This window comes from Coptis chinensis, chromosome 6, assembly GCF_015680905.1.
Source record: "Coptis chinensis isolate HL-2020 chromosome 6, ASM1568090v1, whole genome shotgun sequence".
Taxonomy (NCBI): Eukaryota; Viridiplantae; Streptophyta; class Magnoliopsida; order Ranunculales; family Ranunculaceae; genus Coptis; species Coptis chinensis.
The window spans coordinates 32,739,924-32,746,416 of NC_141461.1; the positions used below are offsets into that span (position 1 = coordinate 32,739,924).

Consider the following 6,493-nt stretch of genomic DNA (forward strand, 5'->3'; position numbering starts at 1 on the left):
TGTAGACCTAGCCTCTTTTATATAAAGAGGACTAAGACATATACTTAGATATACTTAGACTTAGATAGATATAATTAATTAGAGATAGATAATTAGGACTTAGACTTAGTTATTAGTTTAAACTTAAGTTATTTATTGTTCTTCAGTATTCATTAGATTAATAAAAGAAAGTTATTGTTTTTCATCTTGTCTTCTTCTTATTTATATATTTATGATAGTCTAATGACTTCTAGCTAAACCTCAATTAGAGGGGTTTGATGAAGCTTGATGAAGACTTGATGTGTTAGTTAAGATTATTGTCCTTTAAGAGTTTCACTCTAGTAGGTTAGTTGATTCACCATGAGAATAGGTTGGACTTTCTCACATGCTAATTATTAGTTGGCAAAGATTGTCATGAGTAATTAGAAATCAAACACTTAATCTTATATGATTATGATTGCAATAATCTACACTAGCATATTAGGAGTACATCAAGTGGATTCAAATTCCCCTAATCTCTTCTCCATATTCACATTTTAATATTCAATTATCATAGTATAAGTTAAACATCTCTAATTAAGTGCAAAATCCATATTAGTATAATTCAATTCATTATTCTCATTCGTTTTGTTAGTATCGATTAAACTAGCGGAAACTTACGTTTAAAAGACTAGGAGTGGAACGAATTCTCTACTCCATATATTGCATGATTCACGAGAGTATAACTTTGATAGTTTAAAGTAAATTAGTATGCTTACTTCTGTTTAAGTTTAATTAGTTAAGTAGGAGTAAACCAACTATTTCATCCAATAGACTGCTTTCTCTGTAGTTTTCGTGTTGCATTTCAGCCACAAAGTATACTGATTTTTAGGCGCACCATGTAGTTGTGGCAAGGTTATCCATTGGACTGATTTTCAGGATATCCGTTGGCTGCATTGACACCATCTATTTGATTGAATTGTAGTGGTTTTTTGGACCAGGAATTTGGTCGTGTGGAGTTCTAAAATTTCTAGTAGAAAGGAGATCAGAATGGCATTTTTCTTTGATATTCTTGTTCTTAGAACTATCTGTTCTAGAATGGTATTTCAGACTAGTGATGTAACGTCTTGATGAAGAGTCAACTTCATGTAAAATCCTTCAGGAAAAGTTGGAGGTTTATGTGCATATTCAGAGTTTGGAAGTACTTCTCAGGTACTTAAAGTTGAATGACGAACAATTTTTTTATTTATATTCTAGTGTTGAATTGTCATGTTCTAGTATTGAAATTTCGAGTTCTAGTGATGAAGTGATGAATTGTCAAGTTCTACTATTGAACTGTCGAGCTCTAAAGGAAAAACTGTGTATGACTTGATCCCTGAAAGGGTACGTAGGTAGCCACCTAGCACAACTGCTTCTATAGGTAGATTCCCACCCTATAGAGTTCTTTGTTTTTTATGTTTAATCATTGTTTTATTTCATAATATATATATGTTAGAGCGTGTTTACTGTGATCTGTGTGATATGTTTAATATTGGATCCTTAAGTATTTTTGCTTGGAAGAACTGAAATTAAGTGATTTAGGTTTAATGTTTTACGTATGTCATTTGGTTACAAATAGGCAGATGCGGGAATTGCAATGAGAGTAAGTTTTACTATAACTTAAATATTTATTGCTATGGGTGTCATTATTTCTAGTCATGTTTGTGTCCACCAGATTGCCATATTAGAGATATCTTTATTTGTTTAGTTTGTGTAGTTGATACTAGTTTGGTACTCAAGTGATCTGGCATTTGTCAATCCTTCGTTTATGGGTGTATTTGGAATATGTAGGGTTAGATGGTTTTGTTGAGGTTATTTTGGTAACGTGGAGATATATGTAAGTTAGTTGCATTGTATAAGTCGTGTATTAAGGTTTTTTGGATGTTGTTTGTATATTTATAGTTTTCTTCGCATTCGAGGATTGTTACTTGACTTAACTGGCATTAGTCGAGTTGGTTAAGTAGCTTATTCTACGAATCAATATATCTTTTAGTAGTTGGGTTTACGACTGAGGTATGAGGTTTTATATTTAGTTTGGATGTATTCTTATTACATTTTTATGTTAGGACAAGTTTTATATTTATAAAATGTCAAAAATACAGAGAAGACTCTGCCAAAAAATTTCCAGATAAGCCACTTGTCATAGGTTTGAGTTTTGGGGTGTTACATCCTTGTCCAACTTTTACAAATGTTGCTATCTGACTTTGTACAACCCTATTTTCATATTCACTAAAGCTTAGAAGCACTTGTTATATGGATTTTATTTGTTTTGTGGTTCTCTTTACTGGAATAATCATTAAAGCCAGGTAATGATTTTCTTGTCATTCACTTTATTTTTAGCATTTTTAAGATTTGGTGGGATCAACAATGGTCGCTAGGTATTCGATGAAGATGGCCTAGTACTGTAATGTGGTAGCTGCCCAAGCCTTGCATGTTTTGATATTTTAGTTCCTTAGTTTTTATTTTTTATTTCTTATATTTTTAACTTTTATAGATCAAGAAACTTTTTGTCCAGCAAGAAGACTTCCACCTTGGATAGATGTCAAACTATGATGAACTATGATGAAGACTAATCACGATTGTTTGACGTGAATGTAACTTGGTCAAAATTCTTTCTTAATTCATTCATTTGTATATTATTAAGTACATATTGATTACCTAAGTCTTATGTCTATTTTTGATATTGGAATATTCAATGGAGTTAGCATTTATGAATGCTATTTGAATTTTACTGGATTATATTTTAGGTGTATATTTGTTGCAGGTGCAATTCAATGTGAAATGTCTGTTTTCAAATATATACAGTTTTTTTTTTTTTTTGAAAAAAATTATAACATTTATCACCGTTTTGCCAGAATTCTCACAAAAGATACATTTTTTTGTGATGGTTTTTAAGCAGTTGTTACCATTTTATGTGGTGGAGATAGGCTAGTCTAGAACAAATATTTGTGGAGGTTTTTGGGAAAAAAAAATGACGCCCATTCCGTCACGGTTTTGGAAAAAAAAACAGTGACAAAAGACTTTTTGTCACTATTTTTAGCAGTGATATAAAACCTTTTTTCTTGTAGTGAAATCAATTTATTTAACTATTATTAAAAACAATTATTTTTCCAATCAAAAAAATTAAAGACAATTATATGGCTTATTAAATAAGGGAGTTGCATTGGAAAACAAGGGTGGAAGAAGGACAAATCCCAATTGAAATTCTTTCTTTATGGGTCGATTTTAGTAAATCTCTTTTAATCCACATGGGATCTTTCTCTTAGACTAGATTTATACTATTGTGAGCCATTTATGTAGTATTTTGATGGCTGGAATTGTTTGATTGAAGTGGTACAGGTGGAACATAGGTTCTTATAATACTTTTCATCTTGTTTTGTTCAAGGCTTACAAGTGAAATTATAAATAATTGATGGGGAATTCACGTGGGTTTGAATTGGGAGTATGTCTGTATGTGTTTCTAAACCTAGGTTCTCTTGAAGATTATTATGAAAGCTTGTTGTGAATTATATTATAACACTGAAATGTGGGCATTAGTTACCTTAATACGTACATTCATGAATTGTTAGATTAGGACTGAGCATATGAGGTAAATTAAATTCCAGTACACTGAATTGTTTAATTAGGTTGAATTTGTAGTTCTAGATTGGTAGTCACTAACTCACTAATTCCATTATATTTTCTAGGAAATTAGCACCCTTAATTCAAAGCGGCGAGCAACAAAAAAATATAACCACTCGTTAGGCAAGACCCCTTTTTTCCGATATTGGAGAACAATTGGTGAGTGTATTTTGAACTATGGCAATACGTACATACACACATATACTCCTCAATGTGATGCTAGTTGTCTTGGTATCCCGATGATTTATGGAATAGATGACGTTCATGGACATAATAACATGTACAAAAATCTTAAGGAACCAATTACTTAATAAGGTATCATAAGTGGTTAGTTATACAATTTCTAAACTGTTTTACTTGTACTTTTCTTTATTTTTCAATCACAATTATTTCTTTTATAAGGTGATCAAACTTTGTTTATTCTTGGCTGAATGTTCTTGGGACGAGAATGCAAACGCGGATTAGAATGTTCTTGGTGAAGTTAAATAAATTTGCATTTTTTTTTCTTATTCTTTCGTCGCAATATAATTTGGAATACATAAAAAGATGGAATAAGTTGGTCTGGAGGTTCTTTATAATATATATTTGGATTTTCATTGGGAATTGATTATGGTGTTTTGAATTTGTGATGATGTGAATGTGATATGCATAATTATTTTATGTAGTTATTATGTGAGGTGATTAGAATATTTAAATAACTAGGGTTTTTTTTTAAAAAAATTAAAAACATTATATACCACGTTTCTAGAAGAACTGTGGCAAATATGGTCACTTTATACCACAGTTTCGGAATATAATCACTACTATGCAATAGTCATATACCACGGTTTTGAAAAACGTATTACCACGGTTCTAGGATAAACTGTAGTCAATAAGTACAAGTTTATACCACGGTTTTGCTAAATGTATTTACCACCCAGCTGATACCACTGGTTTTGAAACAGTGGTAAAAAACCTTCTACCACTCTAAAAAACAGTGGTATATGACATTTTATGTAGTAGTGGATGTACGCGTATGTGTAGGTGTAGGTGTAGGTTAGGTAACAAATCAATATTCATATAAATTGTTTTATAATTATTCTTATATATATATATATATATATAGTAGTTTTTTTTTTCCAAATTTGAGGGTGAGCCAGGGTGTACCCTGGGACCCCCTAGCTCCGCCATGGGCCATAAGTTGGCCAAACTAATGCCCCATACTCGGACATGAGTAATTTCCACACTGCTGGGCGGGATGCCATGTTCTATGGTCACCATGCTAATGTGGATCGCTTGTGGAGCATCTGCACCAAAGAAGTAAGAAAAGTTAGTCACAGAGGTGAATTTTGAGATCCAGACTGGCGAGATGCCTCAACTCGTTCATATTTTTTGACAAGAATAAGCAATTGGTCCGGTTTAAGGTTAGTCCACCATGCACGAGTGATGCTTACACTTCAGGTGTACATCTAATTAATAATAATATACTCCTTCCAGTCTCTCACATCCATTTAATAGTCTTATCCAAATAAGATCCATACTAAATATATATATATATATATATATATATAGCCCCGCTCTTAGACGGACGTCCGTTTACGGACTTTACTTAAAAACCGAAATTTTGAAATACAAAATATACTCTCACGAAGGGTTTTCTCATGACTCGCTCCTTCTCTCTCCGAAGTCCAAACTTACCGTGACTGTTTCCCTCCCTCCTGACTCTCTCTCTCTCTCTCTCTCTCATGGGGTTCCTCTTCTCTCTATTTCTAATCCTAAAATTTTGATTAAAAAAAAGTTGCATATTCGCGTGTAAAATATTTTGATTCATACTCAAAATGTTCAAACAAGAAAGGGAATTATTTATTGTGATATACACGGCCAGTATTCTGATCTGCTCTGATTGTTTGAATATGGTGGGTTGCCTCCTGAGGCAAACTATTTGTTCTTGGGAGACTATGTACATCGTGGTAAGCAGAGTTTATAGACCATTTGCCTTCTCCTAGCGAACAAGATCAAGTATCTAGAGAATTTTTTTCTTCTGAGAGGCAACCATGAATGTGCTTCCATTAACCGTATATATGGGTTTTATGATGAGTGCAAGAGGAGGTTTAATGTACGGCTTTGGAAGGTATTTACTGATTGCTTCAACTACCTACCTATGGCAGCTCTTATTGATGAAAAGATTCTTTGCATGCATGGGGGTTTGTCTCCAGATCTGAGGAGTTTGGATAAGATTCGGAATATTGCTCGTCCAGTAGATGTGCCGGATCAGGGTTTGCTCGTATAATGACAGAGGTGTATCATATACGTTTGGACCTGACAAGGTTGCAGAGTTTCTTTCGAAACATGACCTTGATCTCATTTGCCGGTCTCACCAGGTAGTAGAAGATGGATACGAATTCTTTGCCAATCGGCAGCTGGTGACTCTATTCTCTGCGCCAAATTATTGCGGTGAGTTTGACAATGCTGATGTAATGATGAGTGTAGATGATTCGTTAATATGTTCCTTTCGGATCCTGAAGCCCTCTGATAAGAAAAGAAAAATAGGATTCAGCAACATCTCAAAACTAGGGATGCCACCTCATAAGGGTGGAAAGGGATGATTCATGAGCCTCAATACATACCACTGGGTTAGTGTGCTTTTGTCTTTGGTTAATATCTCATTTTTAACGGGTTGTTGCTTGAATATTTGAGATACGTGGCATAATTCTTCAATCAGAGAATTCTGTCTTTACCTCTTTTCTCTTACTACCAGAGGAGCAGATATACAAAAAAAAGCAAGTTTTCTTCCAAAATCATCAGGATTGTTATGAAAGTTATTTAAGTGTTATTTTGTACTACTCTCTTCGTGTGTAAATTAGTTTCAAAACAATCAGGCAGTCATGCTAATTGT

The 6,493-nt window shown here is 33.3% G+C and overlaps 1 pseudogene; it reads left to right on the top strand.

The window, feature by feature from the left end:
• Positions 1 to 4,827: 4,827 nt before the first annotated feature.
• LOC147492627 (serine/threonine-protein phosphatase PP1 pseudogene) lies at positions 4,828 to 6,235 on the top strand (annotated as a pseudogene).
• The last annotated feature ends 258 nt before the right edge of the window (positions 6,236 to 6,493 follow it).